The following is a 21,952-nucleotide window of genomic DNA, read 5'->3' on the forward strand; positions in this document are numbered from 1 at the left end:
ACTGTTGGGTTTTGTAGCATCCAACACTACGCAGAAGAGAAACCCGCCCACTAATTAAAGCAACTAAATGTGCAATCACATAATTAACAACATAAGAGAGAGAAAGAGAAAAGACATTCTTACCCTCAACGTGTGCTTTGCTCGGTTCACGAGCTCTTACTTCAAAGCTCGAGCCACGCAAGTACGATGGTCTCCTACGGCTCGCACCCTCGACCTGACCTGAACGGTCTTAATCTCGAAGGTTAGTTGGGATTTGACCAAATAAAAACTAGAGTATTACGAACTTAAAGGTTTTCTCACTAATGATGAGATGCCATATTGAGTTCAACTCAAGTGATTTTTCCCAAACTGAAAACTTTGGTATTTATAGGAAATGGAGACTTGATCTCCCTTCTCCCATCAATGTGAGAGATTTTCAAAAACAAAATAAAAATGCAAGGCAATCAACAAGCTCCAAGTGTCACATGGAGGGAGAGAGTTGGTGAGGACCACCAAAGGGGGTACCAAATCGCCTTGATCCCCAAGCCAAACACCAACCCCTTAGTCCCTTCCCATGACCAGCTGACCATGCCACATGGCTAGCTCGTAGCTTGTCTTGGCTGCCAAGGCTGTCAGCTGGCGCCTATAACCAAGGCTGGGCAGCCCAGCGAGCCAGCACGCAACACATGCGTAGCCTGCTAACACGCACGCATGCGATGCTGCTGCTTGGTGCGTGCTGCTGCTTGGTGCTGCAACGCTAGCACGCACAACTACGCACACGCACACACAGCACACTGCTGCAATGCGTGTGCTGTGTGAGTACGCTGCTTGGTGTGAGGCTGCGAAGAGCTGGGAGCTAGGCCCTAGCATGCTAGCAAGCACGCATAGCATGCATACACAAGGCATGCACCATGCTTGCGATGCTTGCATGCTAAGCGCATCCTAGCTGCGGTTATGCGTGTGGCTCGGTGTGATGCCCACCATGTTAGCATTCATGCGGTTGGTGCCCTCGCCTAGCCTAGCACTCGCATGGCTTGGCCAATGCGAGGCTACGGCTTGGCTCGTACTTGTCGTTTGCTTGATTCTACGTCTCGTCGAATTCTAAATTCGACTCGACTTGCGACGCTCGGTCTTGATGCTCTAAGCTCGATATTTGACGTCTTATTTCGTAATATTCTAATGACTCATCTAATCCTTCGGATTGATTCGTCGTTTTGGATCGGTTATTTGATAGGGGTGCGACTCGAAGGGTTCAGTCTAGATTAAGCCGTAATATTAATTATGCATTAATTTATTGATCGGAAGCGGCCTCCACTTAGGAATTCCGATCACTTGACCTCACTGAAGAATCGGCTTTCTAATAATTCCGAACCCTCTATCGGAATAATACACTTGTTGGAAGGACACCATTCCTTTCAATCTCCCACTTGTCCTTCCGGAAAAAAGTGCAATTAGTGTACAACCCTTTTCCTATGTCGTTTAATTTCTCTTCATGAGCTATATGGTAAGATTCTTCGTCATCCTTATTATGTCCAGAAGTGTTTCGATTTCTGAGTCCGATTGTCAATAAGCAGATGATTTCTAAAATCCATCTGAGCACGACCATGCATTTTCATAGTCTCGCTCTTTGAGAGGCCTGGTAAACAACAAAGACATATTCCCTATTGTTAATAGGGGGACATTCCCAGTCTTGTACTTTAAGCTTCCCTTACTAAGAGGACCTAGCCGCCCGAGTGTTTCCGTTATAATCCCTATTTACGGCAGACGTTTGACAACATCAAAACGACTAGTACTCAAACAAGAAAACTTACAATACTCATGGTCGAGGAAAAAGGTTCTGATAGCTATAATGAGAAATATACTTATGACGATTTTATGTCTTTTAATGTATTCTCATAGGTCGATCCAGTAAAGTTCCAAACTAGTACCTGTGCAAATGATTTATGACTATCATGTCCTCGTAGCACAAGAAACGGTGCTATAAATCATACTACACACTAATCTCAAGTGGTCATTAATCGTCCATCATTTAAATGACCTTGATTAGGGATAATTTTCGATTTACATATTCAATGTTCACTTAACAGGTGTTTCTTTATTAAAGACATGGTGTTGATACCCTGTTTTAAAAATTTCCATAAATCGAATAGACTCATTCTTTAATTCTAAACCACAAATAAATAGAAATGGAGTCATAATAAATTTGCAGAAAATTTAATTGCTCCAAAACCGAATGGTTCAACATAGTGTTTTACATTAAGACATCAATTTGAATTAAAACACATAAATAGGGAAATCAAAGCCAATCATCTTTAACATGCTTGATTCTTATTGCCTCAACGTGCTTGTTGTTCTTCACTTGAGGAAAAGGTTTAGTCAATGGATCGGCTACATCGTCGTCCGTTCAATCTTACAAATTCTGATTTCACCCTTGGACTTCCATTCCCTTATCATGTGAAATCGCCGCTTGACATGTTTGACCTTCTGGTGTTCCCTTGGGCTCCCTGGCCTCAGCAATAGCTCCATTGTTATCACAATAGATGTCTATTGGACCCTTGATGGAGGGTACAACACCAAGTTCACTAATGAACTTACGAATCCAAACTACCTCCTTAATTAGCTGATTCCGAAGCTGCCAATTATTCGGCTTCAGTTGTAGAATCTGCAGTGGTGCTTTGCTTAGCACTCTTCCAAATAAACGCTCCTCTATTTAGGTAGAATATGTACCCTGACTGCAACTTGGAGTCGTCTCTGTCAGTCTGGAAGCTCGCGTCAGTATAATCTTCAACAACCAAATCATTACTACCACCATAGACTAGGAACTTATCCTTGTTCCTTTTTAGGTACTTTAGGATATTCTTGGCCGCTGTCCAATGTGCCTCTCCTGGGTCTGATTGGTATCGGCTTGTAGCACTAAAGGCATACGATACATCCGGCCTCGTACATATCATGACATACATGATTGATCCAATAAGCAAAGCATATGGAATCTGATTCATCCTCTCTCGCTCATCAGGTGTCTGTGGACACTGCTTTTTGCTAAGAGTTATGCCATGTTACATAGGTAGGTGCCCTCTCTTGGCCCCTTCCATGTTGAATCGTGCCAGTACCTTATCAATATAAGTACTTTGGCTCAATCCAATCATCCTTTTAGATCTATCCCTATAGATCTTGATGCCCAATATGTACTGTGCCTCTCCCAAGTCCTTCATTGAAAAGCACTTTCCAAGCCAACCCTTTACGGGCTCTAACAATTTAGTGTTGTTTCCAATGAGTAATATGTCATCGACATATAAGACGAGGAATGCGATGTCACTCCCACCGACCTTCTCGTGAGCACAAGACTCATCTAGATTCTTGATAAAACCAAACTTACTAATGGCTTCATCGAATCGCAGATTCCAACTTCTGCTTGCCTGCTTTAGTCCATAATTGGACTTCTTAAGCTTGCATACCTTCCCAGCATTGCTTGGATCAATAAAACCTTCCTGCTGTGTCATATACACAGTTTCTTCAAAAATCCCATTAAGGAAGACGATTTTGGCATCCATCTGCCATATTTCATAATTGTAATATGCAACAATCGCTAGGATAATCCGGACAGACTTAAGCATTGCGACTGGCGAAAAGGTTTCATCATAATCAACGCCGCGAATTTGGTTGTAACCTTTTGCCACTAGTCCAGCTTTGGATATAGATAAATTTCCATCTTTGTCTGTTTTTAACTTGAAAATCCATTTGCAACCGATAGGTTTGTAACCTTCGGGCAAATCAAATAAGTCCCAGACTTGATTTTCAAACATGGAGTCCATCTCAGATTTCATGGCCTCTTGCCATTTTGCAGAGTCGGGGCTCTTCATAGCTTGTTTGTATGTCGCTGGCTCATCTCCATTCATAACTAGGTTGTCTTGATCTTCGGTTAAGACAATTCCAAGGTATCTGTTTGGTTGAGATCTTGGCCGTTGCGACCTACGTAGGGTAATAGGTTGAGCATTTGCATTGTCTATTTGACTTTGACCAATGTCATTAACTGCTTCTAAAGTACTTTGATTGTCAGTTTTTTCAGGTTGACTTTGTTGCTCGTCCTCTCGAACTTCATCGAGTTCGATTTTCCTCCCACTTGTCATTTTGGAAAGGTGTTCCTTCTCCAAAAATACACCATCACGAGCAACAAAAACCTTGTTCTCGGATTTGATGTAGAAGTAATACCCCTTGGTTTCTTTTGGGTAGCCCACAAAGAAACACTTGTCAGATTTTGGGTGAAGTTTGTCAGAAATTAATCTCTTGACATATGCTTCGCAACCCCAAATGGAGTCATTTCGACAGCTTTTGACAGAGCACGATTCAAAGTTAGTGCCGCAATTAGAAGTGTGTATCCCCAGAAAGAGATAGAAAGTTCACTAAGACCTATCATTAATCGAACTATGTCTAACAAGGTTCAATCCCTCCGTTTGGACACTGCATTCCATTGTGGAGTTCTGGGAGGTGTCAACTCTAAAAGAATACCATTTTCTTTCAAGTGATCGTCGAATTCTAGGCTCAAATACTCGCCACCTCGATCCGATCGATGTGCTTTGATTTTCTTGCCAAGCTGATTTTCAACTTCACTCTGAAACTCTTTGAATTTCTCAAAAGATTCAGATTTGTTCAACATAAAGTAGACATAGCCATATCTACTATAGTCGTCCGTGAAGGGATGAAATATCGTTAACCATTCCTTGCAGGTGTACTCATTTGTCCACATACGTCCGTATGTATTAGACCTAATAAGTCACTAGCCCTTTCTCCTAACTTGGAGAATGGTTGCTTTATCATCTTTCCTAACAAACATCCTTCACAATTTTCAAACGACTCCAAGTCAAATGATTCAAGAGTACCTTCATGAAGAAGTTTCTTGATGAGTTTGATGTTAATGTGGCTAAGACGACAATGCCACAAGTAGGTTTGATTTGACTCAATGGTTTTAGCTCTATTGGCGATATCATCAATTTTTCTAATCATATGTAAAATATGCAATTTTTATAGAACATATAAGCAAGACATTTCAAAAACAATCATTGTTTTAGTCTTGTGATCAAAGTAAGCCGGTTTCCAACACCATAAATCAAAAGTATGTTCAAAAGCATGAGAAACTAAGATTAGTTAATTACAAGCCATAGAAAAAAATGTGCCTACAAGCATGATCGAAAGACCATCTTTGTCATCCGCTCGTAGTTGCACATCCACTTGTGAAGCTCTCTCACTTGGTTCTTGAAAAGGAAACATAATGTGAGTTACACATGGTATCCAATACCTATGAATAGCTTTATACACAAGTGTTAATGAAGATACCTGAGGCAGACGAAACATTCCTCTCCTCCTCATCCTTACGGAAGAGCTTGCATTCCCTCTTGTAATAATTTTTCCCACCACAATAGAAGCATCGCATCTTCGCTTTGTTCTTGAACTCCCTATTCCTTGCTGTCACGGGCCTTTCGGTTGCTCCGTAGGAGGTGGCTTGGTGAAGCAGTTGCACCACCTCTCTTAAAGAACGTGTCTCCTTTCCCGCAGCTGTATGCACTCTAAGTGCATCATAGCCCGAGTGGAGTGAAGCAAGCAAGATATGACCCCCCATCTCATCCTCTAATGAGATTCCGAGAAGCTCCATGTGCTTGAAGAGCCTAGTCATTCCAAGCACATGAGGTAGGAGGGGCATACCGGGTCTCAATTGGGTATTGTAGACCCTTGACCAAAGCCGGTGCATCTCCTTAGCAAGACAACCTACTTTCGGTGGCTTTATCTTCATGTTCGAGAGTGACCTAGTCACATCAAACACGAGTCCATCATAGTTGTCATTGTCACTCTTGGTGTCTCTCACTTTGACAACGTCCTCAAGTGCATTGAGGAACATGTCCGGAAAATAGAAGGAGAGTTTTTCCTTCCAATATTCCGGGATGGAATTAGCAATTAGGTCGTGAAACTTTCTTGCAATCAGAAGACCATTTATCATGAGCCTCATTGCTCATGATTCCCTTAGAGAAGAAGCTTGGAATGGGAGTATCAAGTGTGTAGTCCAAAGAACAATTTCGAAGAGTTTTCCTGAGTTCCTCTTCCCATTCATAGAAGTTGACCAAGTTAAGGCTAAAAGCCAACTTGTTAGGGAGTTCCGGGCACATATAGTTGTTGTTGATTGAGTTAGTTGCAAACATGTTTCTACAATTGAAAGAATTTGAAATGAAAAAACCATTCATAAACCAATAAGTTTTAAATTTAAAGCGTTCATGCAAATTTTCAATCTTATTGTGCATTTTATCCATGCATTAACATTAGTCCCTTTTAGGAGAGAATAAAATGATTCCAACATCCTAAAAATCTAATGCTTCCTTGACATTTTAACTCCATTTCCACGACATCTAAGGACTCCTTACTGATATCGTTGAGCTTAACCAAGACGACTTGTATACCTAATATACCTTACATTCCTAGGGAAGCGGTGATGCCTCACTTTGGCGTAGCTCATCACCACACGCATTAGTTCTCGTGGAATGGCAAGGTTGGCTCAATATTATAGGGACCTAGTGTAATCCCCCATATTTTTGAGTAAATTATAATTATGTATTTTTTTATGTATACGAATATTTTATAATAATTTTATACTTATATAAATATTTTGGAAAGATTTGACAAAATAGGAAAAATAACTTATATTTTATTAATAATGTTATTTCACTACTACATTTTATTTTTATTTTTTTAAAAACAAAACTTTTCCTATAGTAAAAAGGATTTCAATAGCATAGTTACCCACTTTGGGCCCATTACCATCATCCTAATCTTACTAAAACTAAGAAACAACAAACCCTTAAGCCCATATCCTTATTTTAATTTAAGCTAACTTTACTCCTTATTTCTCCTCCAAAAACCCACGTACAAACCCCCTTTTTCCCATAAAAATTGTTGCTACCTTTTCCCCTGCTTTTCCCCTACTGCATTCACGATCAAACACACAAAAAAAAACTTCTCCTCTGTTGTTGCTTCGGCCGGTGTTCTGCCCCACTGCCGCCTGCCCTCAGCCGGAATTTGCCACCTGCTGCCACCGTATTCGGTCGAGACCACCATTAGTTTAGTAGCCCACCAATCTTCCTCCCTGTCTTTTCAATACTCATGCTTTAAATATTTAAACTTTCTATGATTATTGCTATCACGATTTGATTATGTATATACATTGTGAAATATTGAAAATCTATTGAGTTTATGATATATTAAGCATATAATTAATTTTCAGATTTTATTAATTAAGAAATTAGGGTTTAAAACTTGATTTTCATGGTTTTAGGGCTTAAAAACGTGTTGCTAAAGTTATTCAATTTAAGCATGATTATATTGCGATTCTACTATGATTATGATGATGTTTAATGCAAAAGAAAGTTTTCAATTTTTCGTAATTAATTTATGATTTTCGTTCTTAATTTCTCTTAATCACGTTTTGATCACGTCTTGACTCTGACTCGTTTGATTTTTGCAAACAAAAATAGTGTTTTTCATGTGTAAACAATGCTCTAATCAAAACTTACTACCTTTGGTAGTAAGCACCACCTTCTCGTGGCCAAGTTCAGCCTCTCAATATGATTTATGGGCAGTTTTAGATTTTTAACGAAGGATTGATGTTATAAATAAATTTTCAGATTATTAAAAATAAAGATTTGGAGATTTAAAGCATTCTAAATCATGTTTCTTATAGTTTTCAATACACTACATGACCATTACGATTAATGTATGTTAATAGTTTTTTTTAAGTATCAAGTTTGAAGTTTAAATTAAATTTCCAGAATTTTTGTAATCTGAATTTTATTGCTTTGGTATAAAAAATAATAGGTTTTAATGTTTCTACATGTATTTAAGCTATTATCTCATTATTACCAGTATGGGTTGTTAAATTTGCAAAGGATGCGTATAAACTAAATTTTCAGATTTGGTTAGTAGCTAAAACATGCTATAATTTCATGTATAAAGATGTATTTTAAGTTTTTATGAAGGAAACATAAATAACGATGCATAAGCTTTTAATTCTAGGAAAAGGGAAGGTTTTAAAGTGTTATTTAATTAAATTTTGGAGGTTTTAAAGTAAGTAAGTATTGCTGTAAATCATATTGCTTGGGTATTGACACTAGTGCATTTTTAATCTAATACAACGGTACAAAATTAGCTAATACAACTGCTAATTTCATACCGTTGTATTAGACTAGGCTAATACAACGGTTTGTACTAAAACAGGTCTAATACAACGGTTTATAGTAACCGTTGTATTAGATATAAGATTCCGTTGTATTAGACCTAGTCTAATACAACGAATAAAAAAAAAGTTGGGAGGGCCTTATAATTTGGGCCTAATCCCACTCAACTCTCATTCTCTCTTCTCACTCCGTCTCTCTCCTCACTCTCATTCTCTCCGTCTCTCTCCTCACTCTCTCAATCCTCTCTCTCACTCTCTCGCCTCTCTTCTCACTCCGTCTCTCTCCTCACTCTCATTCTCTACCTCTCTTCAAGCCTCAACGTCTACTACTTCTCTCACCATCGTCGCCGTTCATTATAAGTATTTTCGTTTTTCCGATCTTGTTTTTTTTTCGTTTTTCATATCTTGTTTTTCGTTTTCTGGGTTTTTTTTTCGTTTTTGGAATTTTTTTTTCGTTTCTGTGTTTTTTTCATTTCTGGGTTTTTTTTTCGTTTTTGGATTTTTTTGTTGGTTTTTTCGAATTCTAGATTTTTTTGGGTTTTTTTCGTTTTTTTTTTTCGTTTTTCTGGGTTTATTTAATCTGGGTTTCATTCGTTTTCTTGTTTTTGTTTTGACTGTTTTGTTGTTTTCGTTTTTTGGTTTTTTCGAATTCTAGATCTGCGTTTTTCGTTTTCGTTTTTAGATCTTTGTTTTTCAATTTTTCAGATCTACTTTTTTTTTCAAATTTTCAGATCTTTTTTCAATTTTCCGTTCGTTTTTTGTTTTTCGGTTTTCAATTTTTCAGATCTTCTGTTTTCAGATTTTCTTATCTTAGAAAATGTGATAGAGATACAATACCAAAATTAAGATGCAAACTAAAAGACATTGATCAGTTCTGGACTTGGACAATCTGGTCACTTATGGACAATCTGGACAATATAATAATAATAATAATAATAATAAATAATAATAATAATAATAATAATAATAATAATAATAATAATAATGATAATGATAATAATAATAAAAATATTAATAATAATAATGATAATGATAATAATAATAAAAATATTATTAATAATAATAATGATAATGATAATAATAATAAAAATATTAATAATAATAATAACAATAACAATAATAATAATAATATTGATAATGATAATAATAATAATAATAATAATAATAATAATAATGATAGTGATAATAATAATAATAATAATAATAATGATAGTGATAATAATAATAATAATAATAATAATAATAATAATAATAATAATAATAATAATAACAATGATAGTGATAATAATAATAATAATAATAATATTAATATTAATAATAAAAATATAATAAAAATAAAAAAGACCTAATACAATGGATAGAAAGACCTATTACAACGGATTGGGGAGCAATCCGTTGTATTAGGTTCAGTTATCCCAAAAAAAAAAAAAAAAAGGAACCAAATCCAACGGATTGCTCAATCCGTTGGATTAGGTCCATTTTACCGTTGTATTAGACCTAATCCAACCCTGGAAAATGTGACGGTTGCTAGCCGTTGTATTATGTCTAATACAACGGTTTTTAAAACCTAATACAACGAAAAAATCCGTTGTATTAGGTCTAAAATGTAGTAGTGTGATTGAACTACTGTTGTTTTGTTTAGGAGAGGACTTCGTAGAAGGTGACTTCTAGTTTTAAAGTGGCAAACCAACTCGTATACTCAAGGTACGTACAAGAATACGAAAACCTTGACTCTAGGAGCATGTATAAGAACTTGGAAACTTAGAATCATGTTAGGAAAACTTGTAGACTGGTTAAATTTGTTTGGTAGTGAGTTTGATTGATGATTAATGTGATGATTGGTTTGATTTATGTATGAGAAATACGTAATGATTTTCCTTGTAAGTATTATTTATGCAACAACTTGCAAGATGAGCTTAGAGGCAAAGGTACAAGGATATATGGAATGAATTATTTTATAACTTGTTCATTAATATTGAAATGGAATGAGTAAAGGAAGAATTAAAGTCTTATAAGACGAGGTTGAGGATTTGAGGTGCCTTATGCACTTAAGGTGTTTATACACCGAGGTAGTTAAAGGATTCAATCATAAATATTGTTTGTCACTAATAAATCAAGAATTGAATTGGAAATTTTAATTGCTTGAGTGATTAATGTTTGATTGATTGTATTATTTTGCATTAGAGTCATCACCAAGTTTAAACTGGTAAATCACGTAAAGTGCAAGAAAGATGAGCAATAAAACTCTAGATTTGTGCATATCTATAGTATTGACAAATAGGGGTTCACGGTGTATTAGCCGTGTACTTTTCAGAGGCCGTCTGATCTACGAGTCTCTTGTTTTCAAATACTTTTAAAATTATAAGGAGTTAGATGAGATCTCATACTAGCTATGACCACGGAGTCGCTCTCGTCTGCCATTGGATGTTTATTAATGTTTCCGAAATGAGGCATATGATTTTATTTTATTGATGTTCCGAAATGGAGCATAAGGGGACAACTTGGTCTATTGCTTAATCCAATCAATGAATGACATGAATTATTTATTATAAATTAGTGAAGTCTTAGTAATGTTAACAATTGAGTCATGTGTTCGAGTCAATGATTATATTGTTTGTGTGCAAATTGATTTTTAGTAACATGCTAGGGCTCTTTGCTATATTTCGTAGTTTGTATGTACTCAGCGTTGCTGATTGCGTGTTTTTGTGTGTCTTTTCTTGGTCATGGCCTTCGCCTTTCAATGACCCTGTAATGATCCAATTTTTACACTTGTAATATTGGGGAGCAGATTAATCACAGGTTTTACCCAATCCGAACTTGCATCAAGCTGATGGGATTTTGAGTGGAGTGCTGGTTAACCTCACAGTTTATTTCATTTCATTTTATTTCATAAGTTGGATATATTTTGACTCTGATTTTATTTACTTACTATTTTAACGAGTTTTGAATAAGGGTCATAATGGTTCCAGCTTGTAAGACTAAATTTGGTTTTGACTATTGTTTTTGGAAACCTATTTATAACTGAGTTAGTTTTTCCGCTGCGAAATTCTGAACTAGCCTTAACGTTTGAACACGTGGCGGTAGCACGTCAGTAATTCTCTTGCAGATTATTAAAGGTAATTACAAGGTTTAAAGAGAATTATTGGGGTGTTACAAAGTGGTATCTGGGAGCTTAGGTTAGATTTAATTACCACTAAAGCCTATAAGTATATTTTAAGCGCCTAACTAATCGATTAATGATTTTGTATTTAAAAGTCAAAAATGATTTTAAATTTAACTGTGTTTGAACTAATAGTTTTTAATGTTTATAAAATATCTTTGAAGCTTGAATTATTTACTTGGGGAGATTTGGGTAGAATTAGAAAGGGTATGCATGCATATTGATTACCTTGCACTTATTTAATTATTTTGCAAGTTGCTTAGTTAATAAATTGTGTGATGGTGTTCTAATTAAACTTCTTTCATGATGTGTTCGTGTTATGCTTTCGAATGCTTGTTATGTTAGGATAACGCAGAGATTTGGATAAAAATCCAGCGAAGGTGACTCAGCATAAGCAAGAAGTAGAGATTGATTACAGCACAGACTCTTGGGATGAATGGACCTTACATCCAAACCAAAATGATGAAAGAGAGGTAACATACCAACATTGGTACGAGTACAGGACAACTAAGAAGAAAGACAGAAAGAAGGCCATTCGAAGGATCCTTAATGAGATATCAGCCGACGAGGAGGACTTAGAACCACCAAAACCACAAGTCGGGAAGAGGACTACTAGAAATCCAAACCCACTTTATAAAGTTGTTATTGAGGATTTCGAAGATGAGAATGACCCTATTTTTTATGTTAATACTTATGAGGAAGAGAAAGACAATAACTCAAATGTCGTCCCTTGAAGTTATACTACTAGCATAGAAATAGTATTAGGAGTTCCTATTTATTATTGGTGACTATTAGGATTTTTATGGAATAAGGTATCTGTTTTAATAAGTGGCAAAGAGCTACAAACTATTGTTTGGGATTAGTACTTTCATTGGAGTTATATTAAGAGTTGTTATTTTATTTTAAGGATTACATTTTATTTATGTTTTTGAGTTAGAAACATGTTAAATTTTTTGTGACTACTTATATTTCGGAGGCAACCTTCTTTGTTTGTGATTAAGTTGAGTAAGAGTGGCGCGGGATGGGAATTATTTTCTTAACTTTACTTAATCCTGCGTGTGGATTGTGCTTATATTCGTTTGATTTTTCTTGGGACAAGGGGGTGCAAAGACCAAAGTACCCTTTTGAACCAATTTATGTGATAAAATGTAATATTGTGATTGAATGTATATATATATACGCACGATGTTTGAATTATGTTTAAGCTGGAGTGAATGTTTACCTTCTTTTAGGCGTAGAACTAGAATGGCGAATAATGCTGCTTTAGTTGAGGCCATTCGCATGTTGGCTGAGAACTTGAATTAGAGCCGGGCTGACCAACCCGATCCCTAAGCTGAGATGTTTAAGAAGTTGGCTCAAGTTAGGCCACCAGTTTTCAAGGGAGGTGCTGATCCTACTTTCCTGGAAAACTGGATTCGAGAGTTCGATAAGTTATTTGTGGAACTGAATTATCCTGAGGGTATGAAAGTCGACCAAGCTGCTATGTACCTTTAGGATGAGGCTGATATCTGGTGGAGAGATAATGTTGAAGCTGTTAGAGCCAAACCAAATTTTGGGTGGGAAGTGTTTAAGACTGCATTAAGAGACAAGTTTTACCCCCCATTTCTGAAAAAAGCAGAAGGCTCAGGAGTTTATAAACATAGAGATGGGCCGAATGTCTATTTCAGAGTACTATAATAAGTTTATGGCTCTTGCTAGGTTTGCCCCTGAGGTTGTCCCGACTGAAGAACTGAAGGCTCAGAGGTTTGAACAAGGATTGACCAAACAGTTACAGAAAGACCTAGCTGGGAAAGTTTTTAAGACCCTAGATAAGGTATATGAGAGAGCTGCACACATGTATCATATGAACTCTAGGGATGTGGGAGAGAGTGCTAAGGTTGGGGAAAAAAGGAAAGACTTTGGGAATTCTGAAAACCAAGGTCACTTCAAGAGGTTTAGGAATGAGAACTCATCTGGGAAGAATAACCAGAATGTTAGCATATTTTCTAATGCTAACAATGGGGAGAGGAAGTTTAACTGCAAAATTGTAGGAGAAACCACCCTGAGAGAGACTGCGATGGAAATTTGGTGTCTTGTAGGTTTTTCAATAAGAAGGGGCATAAGGAGTATGAGTGTTACACCAAGCAGAACCAACAAGGAAACGGTGGGAATGGTGGGAATACCCAACAGAGGCCCAACAATTTTCATAACTAGGAAGGTAGGGGCAATGGTCAGAATGGGAAGTTCGGGAATGGTAACAGCCATGGCAACAACAGACCAGGCAATAGCAACAAAAACTCAGGCAATGACAACAATGGTCTCCAAGGAAAAAGCAACACTCTAGGGCGCTTGTCTGTGATGAGCAAAGGAGAGGCTGAAAGGTCCTCAGATGTAGTCACTGGTACTTTTTCTATTCACTCTGCTTCTGTCAAAACCTTGTTTGATTCTGGAGCAACTTACTCTTTCATTTTTACTTATGTTGTACACAAACTAAACTTAACTGGGTCGAGTTATTTCGATGTGTCAGTCAGTCTGCCTACTGGCAAACTTGTTCATTGCAATTGGTTATTCAAAGGCTTGCCTTTGAAAATAGGAGAGGTTGTTTTCCCATCGAATCTTATTGAATTTGATTTGGGGGACTTAGATGTCATTCTGGGGATGGACTGGCTAAGTTTATACAAGGCTAAGATAGATTGTGGGTTACAGAGAGTGCACCTGAGCGGTCCTTTGGGTAAGACGGTGTCTTATAGACGATTTGGGAAGCCGAAGGGTATTGAAATCATTTTTGCTTTGAAGGTTAAGAAGTTGGTGAAGAAGGGGTGTCCATTGTACTTTTGTTGTGTCTAAGATTTGAGTATGGGTGAGAGTAGGCGGATTGAGGATGTACCCACTGTGAATGAGTTTTTAGATGTCTTTTCGGACGATATTTAGGGAATGCCACCTAAAAGGGAAGTTGAGTTTACCATTGACTTAATTACAGGAGCTGCACCTATTTCTAAAGCACCTTGTAGAATGGCACCAGCTGAGATGAGTGAGCTGAAGGTTCAATTGCAGGAGTTACTAGATAAGGGGTTTATTGGTCCTGGTGCATCACCTTGGGGAGGACCAGTCTTTTTTGTGAGAAAGAAGCATGGAAGTTTGAGGTTATGTATTGACTACAGAGAGTTAAAAATAAGTATCCTTTACCTAGGATAGATGACTTGTTTGACCAGCTGAAAAGGGCGAGTGTGTTTTCAAAGATCGATTTGAGGTCGGGGTACCATCAGTTGAAGGTTCCAGACAAAGACATTCCAAAAACAGCCTTTAGAACTCGTTATGGGCACTACGAGTTTACTGTCATGCGTTTTGGATTAACCAATGCACCTGCCATATTCATGGACCTAATGAATCGAGTGTTTCATGAATACTTAGATAAGTTTGTGGTGGTGTTCATTGATGACATATTGGTGTATTCGAGGAATGAGGAAGGACATGCTCAACATTTGAAAACCATCCTGGAAACTCTTAGAAGTAATAAGCTGTATGCCAAGTTTTCAAAGCGTGAGTTCTGGTTAGAAAAGGTTGCATTTTTGGGGCATTACATTTCTAAGGAGGGTATATCAGTAGATCCTGCAAAGATCAAAGCGGTGAGTGAGTGGCCTACTCCTAAGAATGTGACTGATGTTCGTAGTTTCTTGGGATTAGCTGGGTATTATAGAAGGTTTGTTAAAGACTTTTCGAAGATAGCCAGACCCATGACTACTCTGATGAAGAAGCAAACTAAGTATGAGTGGTATGAGAGCTGTGAATTAGCATTTCAAACCCTAAAAGAGCAACTAACCACTGCACCAGTGCTGGTGCTGCTTGATGGGAGAGACGGATTCGAGGTATACAACGATGCTGCAAAGCATGGTTTGGGATGTGCACTGCAACAGAATGGGAGAGTGATCACGTATGCATCGAGACAGTTGAAGCCACATGAAGTTAACTATCCTACCCACGACTTGGAGCTTGCAGCTGTTGTGTTCGCCTTGAAGATTTGGAGACACTATCTCTACGGTGTCACCTGTAGGATCTTTACAGACCATAAAAGCCTGAAATACATCTTCACCCAGGATCACTTGAATATGCGGCAACGTAGATGGTTAGATTTCCTCACAAACTACAACGTACACATCCAGTATCATGAGGGAAAGACGAATGTTGTTGTAGATGCCCTTAGTAGGAATTCGAGTCATAATGTTAATGCTTTGATTGTGGGTGATGAATTGTATGAAGATATGAGGAGATTGAACCTTGAAGTCATTAAACAAGGGGAGTTAGAAGGATTACTGAGTGCCTTGATTATTCAACCATCCATATTCGAGGAGATTAAAGAAAAACAAGTGGAGGATGAGTCATTTCACAGGATTAAGGATCGAGTGACTAGTGGTGCAGAGACTGAATTCAAGATTCATGAAGATGGGAGTCTGATATACAAGGAGAGATGGTGCATACCGTAGAAGTGTGAGGATATAAAAAGAAGATTCATGGAGGAGTGCCATAACACACCTTATTCAGTTCACCCTGGGGGAGATAAGTTGTATAAGGATTTGAAGGAGTTGTATTGGTGGGCGAATATGAAGAGGGAAGTTGCTGAGTTCGTGTCTAAGTGTTTGACATGCTAGAAGGTGAAAATAGATCACAAGAGACCCATGGGGAAGTGCAACCATTGGAGGTACCAGGGTGGAAATAGGATTCTATTTCCATGGACTTTGTGACAGGATTACCAAAGACTCGCAATGGGAATGACACGATTTGGGTGATTGTGGATAGACTTACTAAGTCAGCGATGTTCATTCCAATCAAGGAGACCTGGAAGAAGAAGCAATTGGCAAGTACTGATGTGAAGAATGTGGTTCGTTTGCATGGAATTCCCAAGGAGATTGTGTTGGATAGGGATTTGAGATTTCAGTCTAAGTTTTGGCAGAAAGTGCAAGAAAACCTTGGGACTACCTTAAAGATGATCACTACCTTTCATCCTGCGACAAACGGCCAAACTGAGAGAACAAACCAAACCATGGAGGATATGTTGCGAGCTTGTGCCTTAGATTTCCAAGGAAGCTAGGAGGATCAATTGCCATTGATTGAATTCTCCTACAACAATAGTTACCATACGAGTATCAAGGTGGCACCTTTCGAAGCATTGTATGGAAGGAAGTGCAGAAGCCTAGTGTGCTGGAATGATTACAATGAACGTGTTACTTTGGGAACAGATTTCATTGAGGATATGGTGAGTAAGATGATATTGATTCAATCAAGAATTAAAGTAGCACAAGATAGGCAAAAGAGTTATGCCGACTTGAAGAGAAGAGATGATGAGTTTAATGTTGGGGACAAGGTCTTTCTAAAGGTTTCACCAACAAAAGGCGTGATGCGATTTGGCAAGAAAGGGAAACTAAGTGCTAAGTATGTGGGGCCATATGAGATTCTACAACGTGTGGCAAAAGCGTCTTAGAAGTTGGCTTTGCCAATGGAGTTCGAGAAAATGCATGATGTGTTTCACATTTCCCAATTGAAGAAGTATGTGTCTAGTGAAACCCATGTGTTGGAACCGGAGACGATTCCACTAGATGAATCTTTGACTTATGAAGAAAGACCAGTGAAGATCCTAGATCACAAGGTGCGAAGTACTAGGAACAAAGATGTGAAGATAGTGAAGGTTCTCTGGTCTAACCATGAGTACGAAGAGGCTACTTGGGAGCCCGAAGAAGAGATGAGAAAGAAATACCCCGAGTTATTTGATGAGGTGAGTTACGAGGGCGTAACTCTTTTCTTTTAAGAGGGGTAGAATGTGGCGTAATTTCACGCTTTTTACCTCATTCATGCTATTTATTGCTTAAGCTTGCATGATTTTGCTTATTATTGGAAAGTATTGTTGTGTTTGCATGCTAATAAAGTACGTAACCTTTGGCCAAGTACGAGTTTATCGAGTATGAGCTCATTTTATTGAATATAAATGTTGAGAAACAAGCAATTTATAGCAATACAAAACAAAATAATTTTGAAAAATTATGGATTTTGGGTTAAGTTTCGGGGACGAAATTTCTTTTAAGAGGGGTAGATTGTAATCCCCCATATTTTTGAGTAAATTATAATTATGTATTTTTTTTATGTATACGAATATTTTATAATAATTTTATATTTATATAAATATTTTTGGAAAGATTTGACAAAATAGGAAAAATAACTTATATTTTAATAATAATGTTACTTCACGACTACATTTTTTGTTAAAAAAAAAACAAAACTTTTCCTATAGTAAAAAGGATTTCAATAGCATAGTTACCCACTTTGGGCCCATTACCATCATCCTAATCCTACTAAAACTAAGAAACAACAAACCCTTAAGCCCATATCCTTATTTTAATTTAAGCTAATCTCCTTATTTCTCCTCCAAAAACCCACGTACAAACCCACTTTTTCCCATAAAAATTGCTGCTGCCTTTTCCCCTACTGCATTCACGATCAATCACAAAAAAAAAAGAACTTCTCCTTCGCTGTTGCTACTGCCACTTCTCCGCCCCACTGCCGCCTTCCCTCAGCCGGAATTTGCCACCTACTGCCACCATATCCGGTCAAGACCACCATTGGTTTAGTAGCCCACAAATCTTCCTCCCTTTCTTTTCAATACTCATACTTTAAATATTTAAACTTTCTATGATTATTGCTATCACGATTTGATTATGTATATACATTGTGAAACAGTGCAAATCTATTGAGTTTATGATATATTAAGCATATAATTAATTTTCAGATTTTATTAATTAAGAAATTAGGGTTTAAAACTTGATTTTCAAGGTTTTAGGGCTTAAAAACGTGTTGCTAAAGTTATTCAATTTAAGCATGATTATATTGCGATTCTACTATGATTATGATGATGTTTAATGCAAAAGAAAGTTTTCAATTTTTCGTAATTAATTTATGATTTTCGTTCTTAATTTCTCTTAATCACGTTTTGATCACGTCTTGACTCTGACTCGTTTGATTTTTGCAAACAAAAATAGTGTTTTTCATGTGTAAACAATGCTCTAATCAAAACTTACTACCTTTGGTAGTAAGCACCACCTTCTCGTGGCCAAGTTCAGCCTCTCAATATGATTTATGGGCAGTTTTAGATTTTTAACGAAGGATTGATGTTATAAATAAATTTTCAGATTATTAAAAATAAAGATTTGGAGATTTAAAGCATTCTAAATCATGTTTCTTATAGTTTTCAATACACTACATGACCATTACGATTAATGTATGTTAATAGTTTTTTTTAAGTATCAAGTTTGAAGTTTAAATTAAATTTCCAGAATTTTTGTAATCTGAATTTTATTGCTTTGGTATAAAAAATAATAGGTTTTAATGTTTCTACATGTATTTAAGCTATTATCTCATTATTACCAGTATGGGTTGTTAAATTTGCAAAGGATGCGTATAAACTAAATTTTCAGATTTGGTTAGTAGCTAAAACATGCTATAATTTGATGTATAAAGATGCATTTTAAGTTTTTATGAAGGAAACATAAATAACGATGCATAAGCTTTTAATTCTAGGAAAAGGGAAGGTTTTAAAGTGTTATTTAATTAAATTTTGGAGGTTTTAAAGTAAGTTAGTATTGCTGTAAATCATATTGATGGGTATTGACACTAGTGCATTTTTAATCTAATACAACGGTACAAAATCAGCTAATACAACGGCTAATTTCATACCGTTGTATTAGACATGGCTAATACAATGGTTTATACTAAAACAAGTTTAATACAATGGTTTATAGTAACCGTTGTATTAGTTATAAGAATCCGTTGTATTAGACCTAGTCTAATACAACGGATCAAAAAAAAAAAAAAAAAAAAAAAAAGGTCGGGAGGGCCTTATAATTTGGGCCTAATCCCACTCTACTCTCATTCTCTCCTCACTCTGTCTCTCTCCTCACTCTCATTCTCTCCGTCTCTCTCCTCACTCTCTATATCCTCTCTCTCACTCCCTCGTCTCTCTTCTCACTCTGTCTCTCTCCTCACTCTCATTCTCTGCCTCTCTTCAAGCCTCAACGTCTACTGCTTCTCTCACCATCGTCGCCGTTCATTATAAGTATTTTCGTTTTTCAGATCTTGTTTTTTTTTCGTTTTTCTGATCTTGTTTTTCGTTTTCTGGAAATTTTTTTTCGTTTCTGGGTTTTTTTCGTTTCTGGGTTTTTTTTTTCGTTTCTGGATTTTTTTGTTGGTTTTTTCGAATTCTTGATTTTTTTGGGTTTTTTTTTTCGTATTTTAGGGTTTTTTTTTTCGTTTTTCTGGGTTTATTTAATCTGGGTTTCATTCGTTTTCTTGTTTTCGTTTTGACTGTTTTCTTGTTTTTGTTTTTATCATTTTTGTTTTTTGGTTTTTACGAATTCTTGATCTGGTATTTTCGTTTTCGTTTTTTGATTTCCAGATCTGCGTTTTTCGTTTTCATTTTTTTTTTTCGTTTTCAGATCTTTGTTTTTCAATTTTTCAGATCTTCGTTTTTCAGATCTACTTTTTTTTCAAATTTTCAGATCTTTTTTCAATTTTTCCTTCGTTTTTTGTTTTTCGGTTTTCAATTTTTCTGATCTTCTTTTTTCAGATTTTCTTATCTTAGAAAATGTGATAGAGATACAATACCAAAATTAAGATGCAAACTAAGAAGACATTGATCAGTTCTGGACTTGGACAATCTGGAAACTTCTAGACAATCTGGACTTGGACAATCTGGTCACTTATGGACAATCTCGACAATATAATGATAATAATAATAATAATAATAATAATAATAATAATAATAATAATAATAATAATAATAATAATAATATTAATAATAATAATAATAATAATAATAATAATAATAATAATAAAAATATTAATAATAATAATAATGATGATGATGATAATGATAATGATGATGATGATGATGATAATAATAATAATAATAATAATAATAATAATAAAAATAATAATAATGATAGTGATGATAATAATAATAATAATAATAATAATATTAATAATAATAATAACAATGATAGTGATAATAATAATAAAAATATTAATAATAATAATAATAATAATAATAATATTAATAATAAAAAAAATAATAATAAAAAGAAAAAAGACCTAATACAACGGATAGAAAGACCTATTACAACGGATTGGGGAGCAATCCGTTGTATTAGGTTCAGTTATCCCAAAAAAAAAAGAAAGGAACCTAATCCAACGGATTGCTCAATCCGTTGGATTAGGTCCATTTTACCGTTGTATTAGACCTAATCCAACCCTAGCAAATGTGACAGTTGCTAGCCGTTGTATTATCTCTAATACAACGGTTTTTAACACCTAATACAACGAAAAAATCCGTTGTATTAGGTCTAAAATGTAGTAGCGTGATTGAAATACTGTTGTTTTGTTTAGGAGAGGACTTCGTAGAAGGTGACTTCTAGTTTTAAAGTGGTCAACCAACTCGTGTACTCAAGGTACGTACAAGAATACGAAAACCTTGACTCTAGGAGCATGTATAAGAACTTGGAAGCTTAGAATCATGTTAGGAAAACTTGTAGATTGGTTAAAATTGTTTGGTAGTGAGTTTGATTGATGATTGATGTGATGCTTGGTTTGATTTATGTATGAGAAATACGTAATGATTTTCCTTGTATGTATTATTTATGCAACAACTTGCAAGATGAGCTTAGAGGCAAAGGTACAAGGATATATGGAATGAATTATTTTATAACTTGTTCATTAATATTGAAATGGAATGAGTAAAGGAAGAATTAAAGTCTTATAAGACGAGGTTGAGGATTTGAGGTGCCTTATGCACTTAAGGTGTTTATACACCGAGGTAGTTAAAGGATTCAATAATAAATATTGTTTGTCACTAATAAATCAAGAATTAAATTGGAAGTTTGAATTGCTTGAGTGATTAATGTTTGATTGATTGTATTATTTTGCATTAGATTCATCACCAAGTTTAAACTGGTAAATCACGTAAAGTGCAAGAAACATGAGCAATAAAACATGTGCACATCTAGAGTATTGACAAACAGGGGTTGCGATTCACGGGATATTAGCTGTGTACTTTTCAGAGGTAGTCTGATCTACGAGTCTCTTGTTTTCAAATACTTTTAAAATTACAAGGAGTTAGATGATATCTCATACTAGCTATGGCCACGGAGTCGCGCCCGTCTACCATTGGATGTTTATTAATGTTTTCGAAAGGAGGCATAGGGTTTTCTTTTATTAATGTTCCGAAATGGAGCATAGGTGGACAACCTGGTCTATTTCTTAATCCAATCAATGAATGAAATGAATTATTTATTATTAATTAGTGAAGTCTTAGTAATGTTAACAATTGAGTAATGTGTTCGAGTCAATGATTATATTGTGTGTGTGCAGATTGATTTTTAGTAACAAGCTAGGGCTCTTTGCTATATTTCGTAGCTTGTAGTACTCAGCGTTGCTGATTGCGTGCTTTTGTGTGTCTTTTCTTGGTCACAGTTTATTTCATTTTATTTTATTTCATAAGTTGGATTTATTTTGACTCTGATTTTATTTACTTGCTATTTTAACAAGTTTTGAATAAGGGTCATAATGGTTCTAGCTTGTAAGAC

This window comes from Chenopodium quinoa, unplaced genomic scaffold (genome assembly GCF_001683475.1).
Source record: "Chenopodium quinoa cultivar QQ74 unplaced genomic scaffold, ASM168347v1, whole genome shotgun sequence".
NCBI classification, from domain to species: Eukaryota; Viridiplantae; Streptophyta; class Magnoliopsida; order Caryophyllales; family Amaranthaceae; genus Chenopodium; species Chenopodium quinoa.